The sequence below is a fragment of the Nelumbo lutea genome, chromosome 8 (genome assembly GCF_056320005.1).
Source record: "Nelumbo lutea isolate HS-2025 chromosome 8, American lotus-T2T, whole genome shotgun sequence".
NCBI lineage: Eukaryota > Viridiplantae > Streptophyta > Magnoliopsida > Proteales > Nelumbonaceae > Nelumbo > Nelumbo lutea.
The window spans coordinates 21,652,267-21,675,736 of record NC_142691.1 but is presented as its reverse complement, the minus strand read 5'-3'; the positions used below and the strand labels follow the sequence as shown (position 1 = coordinate 21,675,736).

The 23,470-nt window shown below is 35.7% G+C and overlaps 1 long non-coding RNA gene across 3 annotated transcripts; it reads right to left on the bottom strand.

Annotated features, from left to right (window-relative positions):
- Nucleotides 1–13,499: 13,499 nt before the first annotated feature.
- LOC148843290 (uncharacterized) lies at nucleotides 13,500–17,152 on the bottom strand. Of its 3 annotated transcripts, none has more exons than XR_016103873.1 (5): nucleotides 17,035–17,152; nucleotides 16,218–16,336; nucleotides 15,512–16,127; nucleotides 14,902–15,143; nucleotides 13,500–13,944 (listed from the first exon to the last, which is right to left on the bottom strand). It is a non-coding gene; the product is annotated as an uncharacterized LOC148843290 (long non-coding RNA). The 3 variants fall into 3 exon arrangements; XR_016103872.1 differs by lacking the exon at nucleotides 17,035–17,152 and adding an exon at nucleotides 16,416–16,962; XR_016103874.1 differs by lacking the exon at nucleotides 17,035–17,152 and adding an exon at nucleotides 16,812–16,830.
- Nucleotides 17,153–23,470: the final 6,318 nt, after the last annotated feature.

Sequence of the window (23,470 nt, the reverse complement as noted above, 5' to 3'; positions counted from 1 at the left end):
AGATGTAAGAGAAAATGGGAGGAAATAAGTCCAAGAAAAGTGACCGAAGCGATAAAAATGCCCGCTGGTTAGCTATATCGAGAGGTTCAGGGAGATGAACAGTAGATCCTTGTGTTGGTAGAGAGAGGGAGAGAGAGAGAGAGATAGAATATGAGAGGGAGAGAGAAATATTATTTTTAATATTTTTATTAATAAAATATTAATTATTTTACTTATTTTTTAATTTTTATAAAATTTTAATGTTTTTATCAATAAAATAATATTTTTAAATATTTAGAATATATTTTTTTTAATTTTTTAATTATTTTACTATTGTTTTATAAAAAAAATAATATTTATTGGTTAACATTAATTCATTGATGCATTTTTTTTCAAAATATTTTGTCATATAAAATGAAAAAATTAGATATTTATAATTAACTATGTATATCATTCATAAAATGTACATGAAATACATGAAATAAAAAAAAAAAAGTGTGATATGGAAGCCTAGGATGTAGACGTCAATCATGTCTAAGTTAGAAAGACCAACTCCAACTCAAATGACTTACATGTGGTGTGGGAGCCTAGGAGGAATAGGACATTGCCTAATATTAACATGAAACTGTAATCAGAATAATTGAGTTTCATTAGATGTGGAGTTCAAAGTAGACTAATCGGGTAATTAATATACCAAAAATTTAAAGGAAACAATTTACTTGTGGGGACTAGATATGGGATTGTTTGATATCATGTATGGGTGGAACCTGATCCTACACTCATAGTGATTTGGTTTCATGAGTAGTGGAATTCATCCATGTCTAACCATGTAACACTCAAACAATTGGAATTCAATTGACTTGACTCACATGTGGTGTAGAAGGGATATGGTGTTATTGACCGAAGCAACTCGGCTGGAGGATCCACCACCCCTTCTTACTCTTATTTACTTATGCCTAAAACTGTGATTTGTTTGAGGTGTTCCATTCTGCTGTATTAGGGAACTAAAAATATGTCAACCTTTTTTTTCTATGTAACCAAACTTCCATTAGATAATATGATACTCATTACATGTTGGAGGAGAAGCGTTACAAAGTTGCTTGCTTCCGGCATGGCCGGCCACTGCTTGATGGGACTGTTTCTCCCTCCTTTCTCCTTCTATTAACGGGTGGCCTACCGGCCGGGCCGGCTTTCGTTTGACTGTTTAATGGTTGAACCGGGGAAACCTTGATTCTGGCCAATATTTCTCACTTCGATCGTATTGCATGGACTACATGATTGTAGACCTTCAAGTATGCTTTACGATAGAACTAGCGGAGGGACCCTGCTTCGTAGGGACTGGAATGGAATCGTTGACCATTGATCCGTTGACCTGGTCTTTGGTAAAAAATTGTTGAATTGGTCAACGATCTATTGATTCGAGTGGTCGAACCATTGATCCGTTGATCCATTAATCGATTTAATGATTTTTGGCCATTTTTTTATATTTTTTTCATTAGAAACCATCCAAGCAACCGGTTCCGTTTTATCCTAATCTCAGTCCCTAGCCAAAAATCATTGAATCGGTCAACAACCCATTGATTGTCGAACCGTTGACTTGTACAATGGTTTTTGGTCTTTTTTTTTTATTTTTTTTTGTCAGAACAGGCCATCTGTTCGAACCGAACAATCAAACCGTCGACCCAAAGACTAGTGGCTAGAACAGTTTAGTCTTCAGATTGTATGAGTCACACGCTCAAATGACATAACACGTATGATACTGCTTAATGGACCTCAGACACAATTTTTTGCCTGTAATTCTTTTTTTATTGTCAGAACGGGTCATCCGTTTTTTTTTTTTTTTTAATTGGGTACCATCCAGGCAACCAGTTTTGTTTTACCCCAATCCCGATCCCTGGCCAAAAACCATTGAATCAGTCAACGACCCATTGACCCGAGTGGTCAAACCGTTAACCCATTGACCCATTAAATGGTTTTTGGCCATTTTTTTTATTTTTTTTAATTTTGTTGTCAGAACGGGCCATCTATTTGAACCGAACAGTTGAACCGTCAACCCAAAAACCAGTGGCTAAAATGGTTCCATTTTCGGATCGTATGAGTCACACGCTCGAATGACATAACACATATGATACTATTTAATGGACCTCAGAAACTCAAAACTCAGTGGCCAAAATGGTTCCATAATTTTTTTTGCTTGTAATTTTTATTGTGAGAACAGGCCATCCATTCGAACCGTCGGTTGTCAGAATGTTATTAACAACATTTATCAATAATAATAAGTAATTATACTATTTAATTAAATAATCATTAATGATAGTTTTAATAATATTATTTAGTTATTTTTAATATAAAATTAAATATTAAATTTATGAATAGGATTTATTAACAATATTCATTAAAATAATAATTACCAAAATTAAATTAAATTAACAGTACTTATCAGTAATAGTAATTATAATATTTTATTAAATAATCAATAAAAATACTTTTAATAACATTTTTAATTATTTTTAATATAACAATAATTACTAAATTTATTAACAATATTTATAATTTTACTTTAAAGTAAATATCTATTTATTAACAATATTTATAATAACAGTAATTATTAATTATAATCACTAATTATATATTTATTAAATTACTGAAATAATCAGTTATTTATAACAGTATTTTTTAATAACAGTATTTATAATTTTAAAGTAAATATCTAGTTATTAATAATATTTATAATAACAGTAATTGTTAATTATAATCACTAATTATATATTTATAATCAGTAATTATTAAATTATAATAAATAATTACTGCAATTATGAACAGTAATTACTGTTATTTATAATAATAATTTAAGTAACAGTAATTACAGTAATTAATAAGGATGTTCTGAGGTAGGAATCTACTGGCCCATTAGCACCCCCCCCCCACCCACCCACACAAAAAAAGGTGGGGATTTTAACTGTTCAGTCCATCCTTTAAAATCTTAAAATGAATCCTGACCGTAGATTTAATGATGGGATTTATAGGACAAACATTAGTATTTGTCAGATAGTTCAGGGGGAGGGGGTACATTAAGTAATTAACCATGAAAGTATTCTTCTTCCTTCCTAATAGTAGGTAATAGTAGGTAGGACAGGGACACCACAGTTGTAGCCATTTGTACAATATATATGAACTCGGATATGCCAAAAATTAAAGGAAAGAGGTTATAAATTAGGTTTTTATTTACCCATCCAACGTGTACGAGCTTAGGTTATTTCAATCATCTGAAGTACGCCTTCTCTTTCTCTATTTTGTTTCCATTTGAAGTACCGTAGACGGTAGAACATCAATCACAATCAATTTGCCTGTTGGATAAAAATTAGTAGATCTCCGGACAAAGCAACGCACTGTATAAATTATAAAAGAGCCCCTGAAGCAGACTCTTTAGTGGGTGGCTAGGCCTAGGGGACGTTGTTTAAAACCCCAACTTCCCCTTGAAACTTGTTATATAGCTGTGACAAAGTGGCTTTTGGTTACGCACATACAGACATAACACAAGAGAAGAGCAACATGAACAAAACTTGATAATTGGTGCATGCACCACAGTGAAGAATACAAAGGGTTGCTTCTCTCAACAGAAACCTCATATTGAGGAATAATGAAAAGGATAGATCAGTGCGCTTATGGTGCAAATCATAATCATGGGACTGAAATCTTTCATTGTTTTGCATAAGCACTAAAAGGTGGCTTATTTAATCTGAGTGTGAAGACGTAACCTTTGCTCAACGCCAACAAGGATCCAATCCATTGTTTTATCTATACTTTCATCTCACCGGGATGTGTCGGAAGTGCTGCGTTATTGAACAGCTCCATTAAAAGTAAGGTCGACAAACATCTTAAACCAAATACAGCTGCCACAACCAAACTCTTAAACCAGAACCCACAGAGAGCAGAGGGACCAGTTGGACCACTCACATTTGTCAAGTCTGAGGGTTATGTTACGTGTATTTGTTCAGAGGGTTCTTTGCCAATGGCATAACAACTAGATTATTGTTTATGTTTGTTCTAGGCCATTGTATTCCTGGTCCATAAAATAACATTATATATATGAGAGAGAGAGAGAGAGAGAGAGTATATTGGCGGGCAGGGACAGAGACATTATATCAAGTCCAAACAAGAAAGAAAATACAAGAGATAGAAGCCAATTTCCTGACAAATGAATGATACATTTACTTTTTATTTATTTATTTGTTATATGGATGATATATTTAATATAAGAGTATAAATCTCACAACTCTGTTCTGAACTATGAAAATATATAAACTGACATGGTCCAGGAAATTGGCAAAGGCTAGGTGATGGTGAGGCCCATGTCCAGTACACATTCCTTCCATGAACCCTGATTACCAGGACAATTACCGAGTGTTGGCACCTTTCTATACTTGGACTGAAGCCTGCTAATATAATTTATGCAACTTCTCTTCAATAAACTTATCTGGTAGAGAACAAATTCATGTAATCAGAATAGAAAACTGAGTTGAAGGAATCAGGGATGGCAGGAATTGGTGGTGTCTTCTTAACAAACAGGGACGACATTTTATGGGTTTACAGCGGATCCATTCGCGTTGCAAGAAAAGTTGAAGGCTGAATTGTTGACTCCTCTCATAGGTCATAGACTAACTAAACAATATGGGCTTTGTTCCTTCACTATTAAAGGGAGTCCGCCATTGTTGCCAGCTGGTTGAACTCAAAGCCAGGTGGTCCATGGAGGCTGGAGCACATATTGAACGCCATGTTCAATTCTCATTGTTTCTCATTCTTATCCAAGATGAAATTCTAAAATGGATAATAATGAGTAAAAATAAGCTGAATGAGAAAATATTGTCGTGAACCAAATGCTTTATTTTCTTAAAAATGAATTATTTTCAGACAAAGTGTCCTATGTAAAAGTATTTTTGTAAAAATACTTTGACAAAAGTTCTTTTGTAAACGTATTTTTCTATTAAAGTGCTTTTGTATAAAAGTACTTTTATAAAAATGATTTCGTGCAAAATGCTTTCATAAAAGTAATTCCACAGTAGCCCACTAATAAACATGTATGGCAACAGCTTTGTAGGCAGAGTTCCCTCTCAATGAATGAAAATGCACAGGATGGAGAACGAATATTTTTCATGTTGCAGACTACCTCAATTTTTATAGTACGGAATGATTTTTCATTCTAAAAAAAATGTAACCCATGTCAAGAATTTTATAACTAAGCACTCTAATGTTATTCATTCTTACTTGTTCTCGCCAGACTAAACATGAAAACACCAAACATGGCGTAAGTTGCTTCTGTATCTCAATGATTCATTCCAGTGGATATTTAGGAGTTTTAACTCAACTGCAGATAGTTAAGAAAAATCAGGGGTTTAGATTAAGTTGGTATATCAGTGCATTTAATGCCTTGATTGTTTGGAGGGTCTTTTGGCTATTTCCTCGATTTAATTTAACATCTTGTTATCTAATTGCCTGGGAAAACTCAGAAAAGCGGTCTGTCTTTTCATTTTCCAATGTAAGCAGTGTCTGTAGCAATACCGTCATATTTTTACTAAATCGAAACGGAAGATAAATACCAAAACACCCTTGATAAAAACCACAAATGTCTTAAGCTTGAATAGACGGCTTTTCTGGTGCGTGACAGACCACCCGACCACGTACGATGATTCCGTTTAAAGCAGAACAAGGTACACCCATTGAACAGGAACTCTCAAAAAGGGCAGACCTGGAAGTGGCGGGAAGTTTTGCATATTTTCAATTACAAATGTAAGGTAACTGTTTCAAAAACCATGTGCATTTGGCAATTCCTATTAATATTCTAAATTCAACTTCAGAGCATATTTTCAGTTACAAATCTAGGGATTCCTTTTGACAATATTTCTCAAATCCTTTCTTTCTCTTATCCCTCATGGACCATGGTGACTACTGAATCTTCAGACTTCAGAGCATGTTTGGAAAACACGTAGATTCGCATCATTTCATGATCAACATATAATAGAGACTGAATTCAGGGGGTAAACCTCCTGATACAAAATCATGCATTTCAGAGCACAAGGTAATTCCTATGAAAGAACACCACCTATAAGACATGCAAAGGTGCTTCTCTAATAATGCATTATGCATCTGATCTAACAAAATAAATGGTTAGGACTTGGAAAAAATCAGACAGACTAGATTGGAATAACTGGCAGAACAAGTACTATGAACACTAGAAGATGCTTTTGTGGAGATGTAACACTAATCCAGGCTTATTTAAACACTGATTAGTGTAATATATACATCAATACCCTTGGTTCACTAATGTGTATCTCAAGTACTTGTAGATGGGAGGCAACTCTGTGTGAAAAATAAATTAAAAAAAAAAACAAAATGGTTACGTCTGTTTCCAATCAAGTTAAAAGGAAAATTTTGCAAGATGGATAGAAAATCAACAATGTTTTATGGATAAGAGTGTTTGGCTGCCATAAAAACAAGTAAAGAAAATAATCATCACCATACAAGTCTTTTATTCTTATTTTTTTGAAGCCTAGATAGGCAAATTCATTAAGGAGAACTCAGAGAAACATCTGATGCAATACAATCTGAAAGAAAATCAGGGCAGACGACCTTGTGTGAACCATTTGAGATGTTAAACCAAACTTAGAAAGGAGATGCCCAGCATTATTGGCATTCCTTGGGATGTAATTCACTGAGAGCTTCATTCTACTTAAGTATAATATTTTTTTACCTAAAAACAGAAATAATTTTGATGTCTCAAATTTTAATGAGTATAACATCCCAGATGAAGTGGAATGGTTAAAAGGATTTGAGTAGCCAACCACATAGTTTATTGCATTTTTTTTCTTTTTTTTTTTCGTATTCTGTAATCACAAAAACCTTTACACATGATTTGGCTGTAGGGGAAATAGATCTGGGTTTTGGAAGAAGAGTTGTAAGTTGGTACTTGTTAAAGATGCATATGAGAGTGAAACACAAAAGATGTTCTTTCCTTCTTATCTGTAGAGAGTTTCTGATGAAATGTCAAATTTCAGTCCACAGTCCCCTTCCACATGGCAAGAGAAAGAATTATTTTCTGGGTATTTTTTGTCATTGAAAAGTTCAGAAGTTCAATATCATGAGATATATATACAATAATAAATATATAAAAGAATAAATGAATAAAAAATCTTCTTACTTGTTTTAAGCTTCTTCAGAGAAAGGACAACTGAGCTTTAAAGAAAGGGCAATACTATCCTCCCCCATCATGCGGAAAAAGCAATTTTGTAAGTTTGTAAGTTCCAATTTCTGAAAAAACGAAAAAAAAAAAAAAACAGATTCCTGATTTTGGCCATTGAATACTGCTTACAAGATAATCAAGCATTCTGTTACTCTTGTAACAGAAACATAAAATGTGGTGAATCCAAATCATCAGAAACTTTTTCTGTTTTCAGGGTCGGGGTGCTTATTGGGGGTTGACAGAGATCTCTCTTCCTGGACCAACTATGAGGTTTAGGCTTTCAGTATTTCAGCATATCAGATAATGCCCATATTTGTGGTAGTAATGCTTCTGTAATTATATTTAACACATTCACTTTAGCTGACAACTCATCACCTGGAAACACTCCACTTTATACTTTACTTAGGGAGGACAAAACAACAAAATTACCACCTTGATACAATGGTTAAAATAGTCAAATTATTTAGTATCCAATTTTTTGTGTGTGGAGCTTAAGATTATGTACTCAATTAGTAAATGTAAAGGAGGCCAATCATCGGGAATGGTGTCAACTTGGGCCGAAGGCCCAACAAGTAGAACCAAACTCAACAGACCACAAAATGCAGTAGCGTAATAGCGCACATATTCTTGCAAACCCGAGAAACAGCAAGACTTCCACACTCACTATTTGAATTCAAAAAGTGAATTCAGTGGTCGATGCTTCATCTAAATTAAAGCCAGATCCCCATCCACAAAACTAGAGCCAAGCCATCGTCCTGAGTCAATAGCAAACCAGTCATCATTACCAAACCCCCTAGTGACAGCTGCAATTTACATTCACTCCAAATAAGAAAAAATAGCACCTCCCTTTAAAGGTCGCCACATTGCAATAAAAGATCAAGTGAAGAACTATCTCCTCATTGATGTTGCACAAGAGACAATAGCTTTTCAAGTTGAAACCTCTAATCTTCAAGTGATCGATGGTGAGAATACTGTAATGACCTACCAGCCAAGCAAAAGTTTCCACCCTTGGAGGTATTGGGTTACCCCACACCTTTTATCTGGCCTGAACCCACATTATCTCTAACTAACGCCTTGTAAAATGACTTCACCAAGAACCGTTCATCTTTGCATTCTTTCCACCAGAGGCCATCACCATTAGATGTAGAAATGGTGGAACTTTCTAATTTTTCCAAGGCAGCTGGCCTAGCCTAAACCAGAACCATAAACTGAGTTCCTTTCCAACCTGTTCTACCTCTTCCCCTAATGCTCACCACTCCCATATTGTCCACATAGAAATCTACTCCCCTAAACATCCACAAAGCTATTAGGAATCATGACTTCCTACCCTATCCCACATTTTCCAATTACTTGAAATTTTCTTGAGCTTGCTCTTTTCCACCCAAGAAAAACAACCCCATTATTTTGCCTCCTTCAATGTCTTCACTTATGTGTTGCTCAATAAAGGCTGCTCCCCCTCCTCTACTTCAATTGAGGTGCTTCACCCTCAGAACCAACATCTCCCCCTCCTCCTCTCCCTCCTTGCCACCATCTTGATTTGAAGAGGAGTTGAAAGTCAACAAGGACTCGTCACCACCATCAACAACTAATCTTTCTCTTCCCCTCTCTCTTTAAAGATTAAATACTCACCTCCACAGAAACCTTCTCCCCAAGCTCTTTGTTGCGATTAAAACTTCAATGATATGTCACCCATAGAATTAGAGTAAGATGGGCACATTGGAGAGCTGCATCTAGAGTCTTATGTAGTAGCTGATTACCATTTTGATTAAAAAGAAAGTTCTATAAATCAGTTAGCTAGCTATTCTATACAGAGCAAAGCATCAAGCAGCCAAAATACATGTCCAACAAAATGAGCGAGGCATAAATGTGTAAGAAAGCATTTTAATTAAGTCATTATTTATTTCCAACACCATGTGACCAACTAAATCTCTATTTACAAGAGAAATTGGGTCAAATGGCAAAGAGTAGAAACTTTGGGAAACAGTTTTCCAAGAGATCAAGGATCAATGATTAAAGCTTGAATGCTTCAAAAAGACTGATGAGTTTGGGTCCAAGCTTTGTGGTGTGCTATTCTTCAAAATTTTCTTCATTTTCCTTTGGTAGTCAGCATTGCAATTAATGCCTATAATGGAAATTAGAGTGCTTGAATCTTCCTTCTTTCATTTTCTATGTACTCTATTAACTAAATTTTGAGAAAGGAGTTTGTGTATTTAATGCAGTGTTAATGCTATTTTTATTACTATTATTATTGTTGATGTTGTTGCTATTGTTCCTTTGGTTGGTGCTTTTCGTTCTTTACTATTATTGCTGATCTACATTCCAAGTTCATGAAGAGCAAGTTAGCATGTGTTTGGAACCATGAGCATTTATTGAATAAACGTTGCCACATAGGTACCGCTTTAGCATTTTCCCATTATGTGGATTTGTACGCATAGAGACTTGCAAAAGCAAGTCTTGATTTATGTGCACGCCTACTGTTGGGGGAAGATTCATTTTAGTGCCTCACCCAACGGCTGATATGGCGCCTAATGGCGCCCAAGGTTCAAAGTATCGATACGTATCGACCGATACATATTGTGTCAATGGCTTCCCGATACACCCCTCTAGGATAGTATCAGGTCGGACATTGGTTCAAAGGGTAGTTGGGCCTTAAACCGACCCCTCTAAACCAGTTTCAAAAAAATAAAACCTAAAAAAAGTATTGATACAGGTTGATACTCCCTACCGATGTATCGGTCTGTGTCGATACTTTGAACCATGATGGTGCCTACTGGCGCCTAAGTGTCAATAAACGGGTTCATCATTGCTTTTCTTGATTTTACAAACAAATCAAGTACAAACATTTAGTGAATAAACGCCCACAGTTCCAAACACATACATATGTTTAAAATTCTGTTTTTAAATTTTTTGAGTTATTTATTTATAACCAACGGCAGCAACAATAGAAATAGCAACATTAACCACAAACAACTTGGGAAATTTAAACAGTAGCACTTTTTATTAGTTTTAAATGAAGAAAATGCAATAATATAATGGATATCTATATTATTATAAACCCAATCTACTTCTTGGTGTCATGGGAATGCTTTCAGTAGATGGTGGAAATGCTGATTCATGAATCATAACCTTAACCCTTTTACAAGTACTCAAGTAGATGAATAACTAGGCACTTGGGCCGGGTAGCTTGACCACAACCCTAGGGTTGGGTTCATGATTGGCCTAGGGTAAGGGTTGATTTTTGCCAACTCAACTTCACTTAAGGTTGGGTTAGGGTTGACCCTTTATGCAACCCAAACCAACCCAAACCCAAACCTTAAAGACAAATTGTCATTTCCATAGTTTTATTATTTTTGGTAATAAAAAAAATTCTAAAAGAAATAAGCAAGGAGATATGTCAAACCAAAATTTTATGTTTTATTATTGTTGATTACATTTCATTTTTTCAATAGGAGATCTAACATAATTCATAATAGACTCCAATCATTCAAAACATTCCTTTTTTTCACTTTTGTACTATAAGAACCAATAAAAACAACAAAAATTATGGTCATAAAATAAATTTTGAATCTCTTTGTCAAAGATTAAGAGAATTTGAGAGGTTTTATGATATGATAAGAGGATGGGAGAAAGGATGGGTTAGGCCTAACCCGAAGTCAACAGTAAATTATTTTATTGAGATGATATGCAATATCCATTAATTAATATTAATATAAATAAATAGTTGTATAAAATTAAAATTTTTAAGCAAGCCAAGGCAAAGAAAACAACTAATCTTTGTAATAGAAAACCAATAATTTACTTACTCAATGACATTGATTTAATTAATATTTTAGACATACCTGAGCATGATAGGTTAAAAAAACCAAGGTCTCACTAAAATGCCTTGACCATATCATCCACACTAATTTTCCTAGTCTTAACTTTTTAAAAGGTAAATAAAAAAAAATTATTAAAATACAAAAAAGAGAGAGGATAAGAGAAAAACCTATAGAATCCAAACCCAATCACCATAACCTGAAACAACACTAGACTTTCATCCTCCCCAATCATGGAATTCCCATAGAAAAACCATCAAATGGTGAGAAAACCAAACCTTTCGCAACTTTTCCACCTCTCCCTCCCCTGCCCTTGCCCCCCACACTCTTAAAACCTCTTCCCCTTCCTTTTGTTAGAACATCCACGTAGACATCCATTAAATCATTCAATTACCTTATCTTTACTCAAGCAGAGAGAAAACTACAAATAGTAGAATTAAAAATAAACATTGATCAGAATTTAGGACTAGCACCAATAGGAGATTAAATTGGAGAAGGCTAGTATAGTTTGTGAGTGTGCATCAAAAACCACTTGGACTAGTAAGAAATGGTTTGATGCAAATGGTTGGTTTTAAGCCACAGACAATAAAGTATATTGTTTGAAAAAGTGACAAATGAGTTGAAGGTCCCAACTTGGTAGAGGATATGGCTCTGGTAGAGATGAATGGAAAAACATGATTTGTTTAGATGACCTATACTTGGGATAAAACCTCTAAAGTTGGAAAAACTTGATTTGTTACCATGCACAACTGTGGGCACTGAAACAAAAATCGTTTTGCACATTGTTTAAAATTAATAGTTTTTGTTAAGTGGATCAGTCAAAAAATACCCCTTGGTGCCATTAAGGAGAAAAGGACGTCTAAAGCATGAATATATTCAAAATTTCCAAAGAATACCCTTGATTGATCAACAGCATGCTCTTGAGCCAAACTTTCCACTGATTTGCATCAGTGACATCCTAATTCATGATTGAAGCAAGATAAAGGCAACAAATGCATCAGCTGTTACAGTTTATATTAACTTCATTTGTTCCTTGATATTGGGGTTGAGTGTACAAGAGTACAAAAAGAATGATTACAACTTGACATCATCAACCATTCACTACAAAAAATGTTATGATGGAAGAGCATGTGGTTTCACTCATAATAGCTGTTGCAATTGCAACTAAATTGCATCTTGAAACAAAAATTTGCCACTACCAAAATCTCCAGGTCCATTGTAACCTTAAATGCTACATTAAAAGATAACACTAAAAGATAAACAAATAACTAAAAACCACACTAGAAAACTCAAAATTTGTTGACAATCACCACCCAGGGAAAAAAGTTAAGATAGAGTGAAAAATACCTAGGCCCCCTTTTCTATGAACCAAGTAGAAAATTTGCCTTATTTGAAACTGTATCATTAATATTTTTTTTTTATCAATTAGATGATTATTAATTTTTAAGTTGTCTAGATTGCAAAACAAAATAGAGCTGAAATAATCTCTTCTTTTATCTTGATGGATAAAGAGAACTGTAATAAACCTAGAACTAGTTGACAAACTTCCATGTTAAATAGCAAAGTAGTCAATGGTTAAGGAATTTTACCAAATATCTTCATAATCTTTCTTTTCAAATTGTTTCATACCATATATGCTGATCTCTATATACATATAGATAGATAGATAGATAGATAGACATAACTTGATAACTAACTCTCTAAAACTATCACTGATTAGTTGAGACAAATAAAAAAGAAACATCAGACCTTATTCATCAAGAATATCCATCTACCTTAAAAAAAAGTCCCTTAATGCCTTGAGGAGTAAGGAGATTCTAATTTCTACACAACTTACCATATTTGATTCAGAAGGGAAAAAACAAGGTCACTACTCAATTTTGGTGCACGGAAATCCTGGGACTTGGGAGGGTGCACTGGAACAAGGTCACTACTCAATCATGATGAATCTCAAATTAATTAAGATGCAACAAACTAACGCTAGAACTAAACAAAGAAAACTCAAACGTTATAAGTCAGGTGATGATTGTGGCATAGTTATTACTAAAGTATCAGATGACCTCTATAATCGTGCTAATACTTAATTAGAATAGATGCAATTAGTGTACTCACATGTTAGGATAGATTCTACAAGTTTCCTACGTTTTCTTTGTACCAACTAGTTACGATTGACCTTTGGATAACCTTTATGATATATTGTACTTCAAACTAATTAAGAATTGCGTATTTTTATTTTTAGTTTTATAAATCATTTGTTAGTGGTTTCTTTCTAAAATGGTTCTCCTTTTTGTCTTTTCTTTGTTTGCATTAGAAAAAAGTAGCGTCTAGAATTTTTCTAATTTCTATTTTAAATTTCAACTCTAGTAATCTAAGTTAGTGGGCATATTAAAAGAAAAAAAAAAGGAAAAAAATGTATCGAAGAAAAAAGAGAAAAGAGAGAGTGATGATATCAGTGGAATTTGATACTGTTTTCTGTTGAGCTGTAGGTCCACAATTGCCCCATGATATTTGTATTAATCCACTAATGATATTACTGTTTACTGAAGTTCTATTTATAACAATGATATAAGAATTCCATGTGAATAGACATTTTGCATGGTAAATCTCAGATAGTGCGTTGCCATTGTTGTAAGACAGTAGTTGGGACAGAAGATGTTACGATGGTGTCTCCAACAATACAAGAAGATGAAGATGGTGAAATATAATCTTAATATTTCAAACTTTGGACCATGTGATACCACCATAGATCACCGTCTAACCAAGCTGGTTTGTTCCCAGATGAAGATGAAGTCATTGTTATTGTTGTGAAAAACCCATCAACTAAAGCAGTCAGATGTATATCGTCCAAATCTACATAGTCTCGACATTTGAAGTTCCAAATGGTGATGTGGGTATAAATCAGACAATACAGCACTGCATGCATACGCAACGTATCAGATACCAATGAATCAACAATTCTAAGTCTCATTAAATCAAGCACCAAGAACTGATAAGAGTTGTGCTGACTCCTTTCCATAAATTCCACATATATAAAGGCCTGAAGTATCCGACTACGAGGACCCAGATTTTTAAAACAATAACGTTTCTATGACTGGCTGGATATAAATGGAGTAAGACACAGATATGGATAGCTAAACGCTAGCTCTAGTGAATGAAGAAATAAATCACTTTGTCCCCTACTACTAGAGGCCAGATCGAAGGTCCCTGCAGCTATAAATGGGCAGATTGTACCTCTCAACAATTTATTTATTGGTTGTAATAAAAGGAAAAGAGAAACTCAGTTTCCCTCTTTCTTCCCTCCTCTTCTTATAGGCTCTTATGTTAGCTGGTAGTCTCACAAAAGTACCAGTCAAGCTCCTTACAGTCTATAGTATGAGACTGTCTTGCACCATTTAAAGTACCTGTATAGCTATCTTTAGCCTGGTAATTACCTACTGACTCAAACTTATTAGCCCTAGAAAAAGGTAAGGGATGATGTAAACCGGAGCAGCAGGACATACAAATAAACCCACACTCATTACGGAATTCATTATCTGTTATTTTGTACTTGTGAATATCCTAAATGCTTGAACATCAACACACATTCTCCAGAATGCTGGTTATGTAGTACATTTTCCTCAGAACTTCATGCATGCAATGGAGAAACCCTTTTCAGTTGCATCTATCAAACTATCATTGCTTGTGATGGTTAGATTCGAACTACCATAGTCTATACACCCAACTCTGTTGTAAATAAAGTAATAAACTACAGAGAAACCATAACCAAGAGAATCAAATGCATGAAATCACTGTGTATTAACCACCTAAAGGGATCCAACAGCAAGGTGGGCAGTCCAGAAAAGTGTTCACAACAACGTAGGGGGTTCTTACCTCGTCCAAAAAATGAGGTGAGGTCTTCCATTTTCTTTTGAGGCTTGAGCCTAAAGTTACCTCGTCAAAAAAATGAGGTGAGGTCTTCCGTTTTCTTTTGAGGCTTGAGCCTAAAGTTTAATACCCAGAAAGAAAGACGTCAACATCATTGCCTCATTTTTGCCTTCAAATGGCAACGATCCCAGTTTCTTCATATTCATCCAATAATGTGGAGACTGGAGAGGATACAGGAGACCGAGTTTCTGTATTGAAAGATGAAGCTTGTCATCAGTAAAGCAAGTTATGAAATCTTCAAATGAGGGATAACTCAGAACCCGATCTGAAGTTGATAAGAACTGCAGGAAATAATACTTTTCAAGAATGTAGCCATGAAGCACCAACACCAACACGGCTTCTAGTCTAGATATCTATTGATCAGTAGAAATAATATGCTCAACGAAAATAACATGCAATATGGATTCATTGGTTGGCGTTAGCATCAAAAAGCAATCACTTAAGAAAAGAAAAAAACTTAGAACCGAAGATACCGACCAGGATTATATATAACAGGAGAAGAAAGACATAAAATGGAACAGGAGCTCGGAAATGAAAAGGTGTAACAAGATCTTACCTATTAAATAGCTTACACTTCTATGAGAGCATGTACAAGGCTGGAACCTCGATTAGAATATCATACCCATCTGCTCACAAGCGGCTAATATATATAAAGAAACAACGAGAGAGGCCGAAGAACCAAAATGGAGAGTTTAAAAGAAAACTGCAGGAGTGGACAAAGAACCAAAGTGGAAAATCTACACATCCAGGAAAGTCTCCATATCTACGACCATCCACCATGAGCAGCTTCGCGAGATCTAATCGTCTTTCAAGCAGGTCATGTTAATGGAAACAGATCCCCACCAAAGAAAGACAAAAAACCGTTGTTTCTTCAGAACTACGGCTCAAATCTGCAGATCGACCAGGACCCATTTGCACTCCGAGTGCAAGCATCCAGATTCCGGCCAGATCCGGTGAAAAACGAACTCCAATGAGCAGCGAATCATCAGTCGCATGCGCACGAAATAAAAAAGAAGAATGGTTAATAAAGAACGAAAACTAAGAGAAAACAAAATTGATGAACTGGTCCATACGGTTTTCGTTAAATCCACACAGTGAACAGGCGTACCTTCTGCGGTTACCCACTTCGTTCGTCCTCTACTAGAGTACCATCAAAAGTCACGCTTTCAAGCCTTCAACGAAACTTAAAAATGATTAAAAAACCGAACTAATTCACTGTTTCACAAATATAATAACTAATACCAAGACCAACAAATTAAAACCTGCATGGTCAATTGATCTCGATTTCGCTACCAGAAAATAAACGCAAAGGAAAACAGATCTTCCTTTCTTCTTCACCCTTAGCACCGACCCGTAAAGAAGGTAAGGAGAACATGACAGACTGAGAGTGGAAGAGACAGATAAGATAAGATTAGAAGCGAGCGAACGATAAGGCTGCTTGATGTGTCGTTACTCGTTACCTTGCTATCTTTTCCTCTTTCTCCCATTTATTTTAACCTTTTCATTTTCCCTTTTCCTGGACAGACGACAGGCAGATGGAGAGAGAGAGAGAGAGAGAGAAGGAAAGTGAAAAAAAAAATCATATGGGACTGCATCACCAGGCCGGGAAACGACCAGAGAGGCCGGATTCCGGCACCGGAAGCTGACAGAAAGAGAAGTGAGCACGCACCGGCAACAGCATACCATTATACAATTGTCTGTGTGTGCTCACTCTCTTCTGTCAGTCTCTAACGTCCCAGAAAAAATAAACCCGGAAAAGCTTTCCCAGAATGGAAATAAATAACCATCAAAAGAGTCAGATCTGGAGAAACAGAGACACCCATTTACGGAAAGGTATCAGAAGCCGTGAAACTCACGAACTCAATTGCACTCCTCCTTTTAAGACGAGAGGACGATTTTAGGGTTTATGTAGACGAATCCACGAAGCCCTTTTTGTGTCTCGTGAGTTCTCTCCCTCTCTTCTTTTCTTTCCATTTCTTTTTTTAATTTTCTCTCTCTCTCTTCCTCTGTAAGTAATTAGTGATTAGTCTATCTATTTCCCAATTCCCATGCAACCGCACACGTGTCGATGGCACGTACCCTGAAAGCATTTGAATCACTGCAGAACTTCCGGTGAAGGGGTAGATAAACTAATGAGGGTTTTTACAGAAGGCAAGCGAGAGAGAGAGGTGATGAGGCTGCTGCGTGCGCTGCTTTCATATCACTCGTTTTGGCAGAGGCAGAGAGACAAAAGAATACACGGAGCCCTTCGGGAAGCGAAACGGGCCTGTGTAGGGAGGATTGGTTGGCTGGGATCGTCTGGCTACGTGTTCCTTAAAATGCGATTGACTTTTCATAATATTTGCAACCCTTGATTTGACTGGTGCAGAGGATTTATGGCCATTGATCGACATGAAAGGGAACCCGCTGTCGGTGCTGATAGCCCTTATTGGCCTGTGCGGATGGGACTGCGTCAAATGGGGAGACAGGATAAAGACGGGCTCTTTTAAATTCTTTGGTGCATCTATTTATTATTCTACAGTAATGGTTCTGCTGCAGTGTAATGGACTGTAGTGAATTGATTACTCTTAGAAGAGGAGAGACACAGACACCCTCACCCATTGGAATGCTGGAATTGGTTTGTGTTATATTATATTGTGTAGTCCATACTATATCCACGTCGTCTGTATGAAAGAAGAGAGTAGTTAATTACTAGACTCACTCATAGAGATAAGAGTGTACCTCCTTACAGGTTCATTAATTACCTCACATACCCCAATTCTGGGTTCTCTCTCTCCCCTTTTCTGTTTTCCCTGGTGGGAGAGAGAAGGGTTAAGAATGTTCATCATTTCTCTATCTTTCTCTCTCAAATAACCATGAAGCTAATTGTTTTAAACGTGTTCTATTCGCTGGAAGTAATGAGGAAGTGGTATAGTAAATGAGAAACTGGTGGTACACATTTGTCATATCCAGAACATTTACTACACTAACTTCAATCTAATTCGATGCTCTCAACCACCTGTGAAGAGGCAGATCAGGGTGTGCTCATAAGAGCAAAGTATATAATATAATCAAGGTTCAAAATATCAATACGTTGGTAGATGTGTATTGGGTTATATTGGTTTTTTTTAATTTGATTCAGAGGGATCGGTTTAAAATCCATCTATCCCCTAAAACTAATCAAAACCCCACTATACTATATATAGAAACATATGAAGAAGTTCTCGATATGATACGTATCAGTCTGTATAACAAAAATTGTTTCATAAATGGCCCATGTATAACAACGATTGTTTCATAAAATTGACTCTCAAGTATGAAAGTCTTTTGTGTCCCAAGCTGTGGAGTCCATATATAATTCATCTATTCAGTCATTCAATAAGCTTTGTTAAGGTTCTTTTACCATAGGGTCCCTATACCATGTAATGCTTATTTGACTAAATGACTAGTCGACCCAAGATCCATATACATTGCATATAATGTCTGGTGGGAAAAGACAAAGTGTTTCATTACAAAAGTTCTATCAACATAAAATAATGCTAAAATGGAAACGTAAAAATAACGCTACCCTCAAATCTGGTCTTTTTCATCATTTTTCATTACTATATTTCCCTCATTTTTTTTTTTTTTCCTTTTTCGTGAATTTTTAATATGTGGGATCTGTAGAATGGAGAGAGAAAAAAAATCAGCAAATGGGAAAGTATAGCCTTTAACTTTAACCACATATTATAGAAAAGGTGGGTAAATTAATCTATATATATCCACCTAGGTTAAAGTGATTTCTAGTTATGTCAACCTCTTCTTTCACTAGTTTTATATTCGATCTATTTGGTTTGGTGGGAATCAAAATTAAGCCAACAAGTGAATTCAAGTGATTTTTCATTTCTCGTGTTTGTCTAAACACAACAAAAACCATTTTCCAATATTGTTTACAATGGCCCCAGAAGAAAAAAAGAATGTTCATGAATGCTGACAAACTACTCAGAGGGGAGGCACCAGAAGTCTGGATGTAGAAGGCTTTAAGTTGGGATTCAGAAGGCTTTAACAGGGCAGATTTGTGACTGATTTATCAAATTAGGATGTGCCCATATCAATACTTCAAGCTAGCTATAAAGTTTAAAAAATTAATCAAGTCAATGGATCCAATTGGAATAGGTTAGTATTTCCCATGTTGACTGGTTGATGTACAGCTTATGGATATAAGAACCAAACCCTTTTTTTTTTTTTGAACTCCTGTATAAAAAAAGAATTTCATCACAAGGGGTCCATGTGAAAATGAAGTCATCTTCACAGAAGCACTAAGTCATCTTATTCCAATGGGCTCCAACTTGTGTAGCGAGAGGTGCATGAGAATGTACAAATAGGTACTGTATAATTGTGTTTGAACTTCGAAACAGTATTGCGTCTGGCGTTTATTGTGGAAATATTCACATAGTCAAAGTGCTTTGGTACCTTTCTGTCCTACTCAAAGTACTCAGCACCAATCCCACTCTGAATTTACTCCAAAGTTGTATTTTCAAAAGCACTTTTCTGCGCTTTTCACTCATCATGAGAAGAAAGTTAGACCCTTGTCATCTCGGCCCCCTCTTGTTGGGGAAGGAGAGGTCATCCAAGCAATTGATTGGATAGGGTCCATAGGGATTCCCTTATTAGCAACCTATACCTATGTATCCTTTACCAAGAAACCCGCTAGATATCCTCCATGAGCTACACAACAATTAAGCAGGGCTGGGGGATGTCAACTAATGACCCATCGCAATATTCATCCATATATATAGCTCCAAGAGTAAGTAAGTAAAATTTGTATTCATATTTTGTGTGAAACCCTTTGTATATATGAAGAAACTTACTTAAGATTTCTTATTAAATAAAACAAGTTTTTTCATTGATAAAAAGTGTTACCCAATTAGCTAGTCTTAATTTGTATATCTTTCTCTCTATATGGGGGGCTACAATTTTTATCTTGCTCAATATGGTCAGGCCAAACAACAAGGTGGCCCTATCCTTTATCTAGACACAACAATGTTTCGGAGTGTTATCTTTTCACACGCAACAACAACCAAACAGCCCATGTGTACCATTATCATTCTCTATTGACCCATAAAATTTGAGCTTATGGGTCTTTTACCATGTGCAAGGAAAAACCTTTTGTTTTTCTCAGTGTTGTCAGACCTGGATCAGATATGAATTCCTAACACTGTGAGCCTTCTGGGTCTCAGTCTTTATGACAATTTTTACAAGCTGAATGAGTAAACCTCCTCCGGTGATCCGATCAGCTTAATATCTGGTTTCCAGTCCAATCCAATCTGGGTTCCAGAACACACTGTTTGGTTTATATTTGTTTAGTTATTTAGAAATTTTATATGGTTAAGCATGCTGCATAAACAGACAGAACCAACCTTATTTGAGCTTGGACCACTAAGTATTTGAATTTGATGAGGGAAACAAATTAAGAGCTAGAGTCATATTGTTGCAAGCCAAATTCAATTCTGTTTTTTGGTGTTCATCATCTGCCTCCTCTGCACAAAAATAAGCACTCTGACTGATCCCCACAGAAAACCGCCACCCACCAAGTGTCCGTTAGAGACAATGAATTTTAATTGGGTTTGCAAAGTTAATGGGCACAAGAAGCTTACGCACTTGCTCTTGGTGGATCAAGGAAAAAGCTCTTAATCCCATGTAATTAACAATAGGATTAATATAATGCAAAGTTCTGGGTCAAAAGAAACCTTCATGGGATTCTCAACAAATGCATATATAAACATCTAAAAACCAGTAAACAATTGCAGAATCATTGATACATCACCTTTATTGGATTAAAGCATCGTTTGTGTGGCGCAAAATCCTAAAACAACCTAGCTTTTGATCCAATTTAGATACTGAACACTGTTACGGACATATGTATTAAATTAAATTAATTTGGAGGGGGAGGGACCATCTAATTTAAGAGCAACGAAGGAGGGACCATTTAATATTTTAGTGAGAAGTTGTTTTAGATGTACGCGTGGAGGGAGGAGGGAGTCAAAACTCCAAAAACTGTAGAGATTCTAAATCTCAATTGATTGATTATTTTGTTTATTTATTACACAAAGTGTGCAACACAACACTCCTCCCTTAGTCCCTTAGCCATTCCAGAGAAGAGACCGTACCAGCAGGGAGATGTGGTAAGTTTGTTGAAAGCTTTTAATATGGCGTAGGGATTTGTTTTGCCGCTTCGGGCGCCCGGACTCGCGGACGCGCGGAAGGGGGAGATCCGGCCAACAATATATAAAAACAATTTTATAGAACAGAAGAAAAGCAAGAGAAAAGCTGATCAGGCCATCAGAGCGGATGTGGATCGGAATTAGATAAAGAGGAACCAAGCTCGAAATGTGGGGTTGGTACACGTGGGAGCAACTTTGGTTGAGAGAATAGATTAATGGGGTTTTCATTGATTCTGCCCAACTTTAGTGTTAGGCATGTAGTGGGTCGGATTTGGTCTGGATCCAGGTTGATAGGTCTGCTAATTTATTAATTTAGTACAACTTTTAGCCTAGGATTCTTCTTCGGAACGGGTTAGGATCCCTGGGTAATGGATACAGATCGTGTTCGAGTCGGGTCGTTGTCAAATCCGGAAATACTAGTCGGATGTACATTGTATTCTAGTTTAGCTCCTTGTCATGTACAGATAACCCAATACAATCACATATTTCAATGTTTTTGGGCTGAAGAAAAACAACGACTGTTCATCCTCCCATGTCCACGGTCCACCCCATGTAGAAAAGTCTATATAACCATAACTACAAGTGAAGCATGTCTATTTCCAATTACTATGTACTTGGTACATGAATCCACATAGATGTTTGCATGCATCGATGTATGTATGCATGATTGTATGTATGTATTTGCATGACCTCATCCGATTCATTTAGGATATGCTCTTGGACTTTATCAAGGTCTGAATACTCAACTGGATCTGGACCCTAATAAGATTAACCCATTCAAGCCCACTTCTATCATCAACCGGGTCTGACCTTTGAGGATTTTTAAGTAGCACATACAATTAAGGGAAAATTACCAAAAAAAGGCATAGCTTTAATTTCCTATGCCAACTTCTAGGGCAGTGCAGGTAATTCTTTGTACTAATTGTCCTTAATTCTAGGTTACAATAAAAAAAATAGAAAAATAAGGACACTTCTAGGGCAGTGCAGGTAATTCTTTCTTCAAGTTAGCCAGTTAGGATCATGTTGTTCAAAATACAAATGGATAAATGATTAAATACTAAATAAAAATAAATATAGAAAAATTAAAAAATACATATTTTCACTTGTATAAAATACATACAAAAAAGTGAAATAATGCAAGAAAACACTTCAGATTTGGTGAAGTTCTCCCAACAAAAATAACAATCAATAGAGAAGGCTATCAAATATCTAGAAAGCCATTTTAGAAGCAGTTTTGCAGTAGAAATTGAATATAATTAAAGAGGAACTAGTGTGGGCATAAACTTTCATTCATACCTTTTTTTTTTTTTTTTGCAAATATTTTATTCCACATTCTGTGATTGTAAGTGGAGGTATAATAATAATAATAATAATAATAATAATAATAATAATAATAATAATAATAATAATAATAATAATAATAATAATAATAATAATAATAATAAAATTGTTGAAACCTTTCTTGAAGTTTTCTAATTGCAATCACCTCCCTTGGACTTTTTGACCCAATTGCAAGTAGACCCCCTTTGCTAGAATCATCTAACAAAATGTAAGAAAATGTCCAAAATACTCATGCAATTACTATTGAGACTAGTTTAAAGTTGCATCTTTACCTTTGGGTGATTGATATGAAGGACAAATTTGAAAAATAAATCAATTTTAGTAAAGAGATTGGAAAGGTTTGAGCTAGCCATTCATATAAAGAGAATTTGGAGAATAAACATTTTGGCCAAAACTAATTGCATGGGTATTTTGAACAATTCAATGCCTCTTTTTAGAGGATTCTATCAAAGGGGATCTACTTGCAATTATGTCAAAAAAGTTCAAGGAGGTGATTACAACTACCAAACTTCAAGGGGTGGATGACATTGATAATTTCTTTGTAGTCAGAACTCATGTTTAGGTTTTTCGAGCTGGATGAAGTGACAATCTAGGTAACACCGGCGAGACATCATGTGTGTGTAGGTGAACTCGGAGTAAAGGAGAGGAAGGGTTGGTTGAAGAGATGTCTGGTTGGTGAGCTTGAAGGGGAAATTCACTGGTTAGAGGAGTTACAACGTCAAGTCTCGAAGTTTTGGAACTGCGGATCAGTATTAGAGTTTAGGTAGTTAGCGGGAGGTCGTGTTTTGGTGATTTTGAACTCCAACCTTGAGACTATCTTGCTAGTGGGGAAAAGCCCATTCCGAATCGGAGGGAAGTCTTTATCTCTGCTTTGGTGGGATCCGAGGTATGAGAAGGAAAAAGTCATTAGCAAGGTTCAAAGTATCGATACAAGCCGATACATTGGTAGGGCGTATCGGCTTGTATTGATACTTTTTTTAAGATTTTATTTT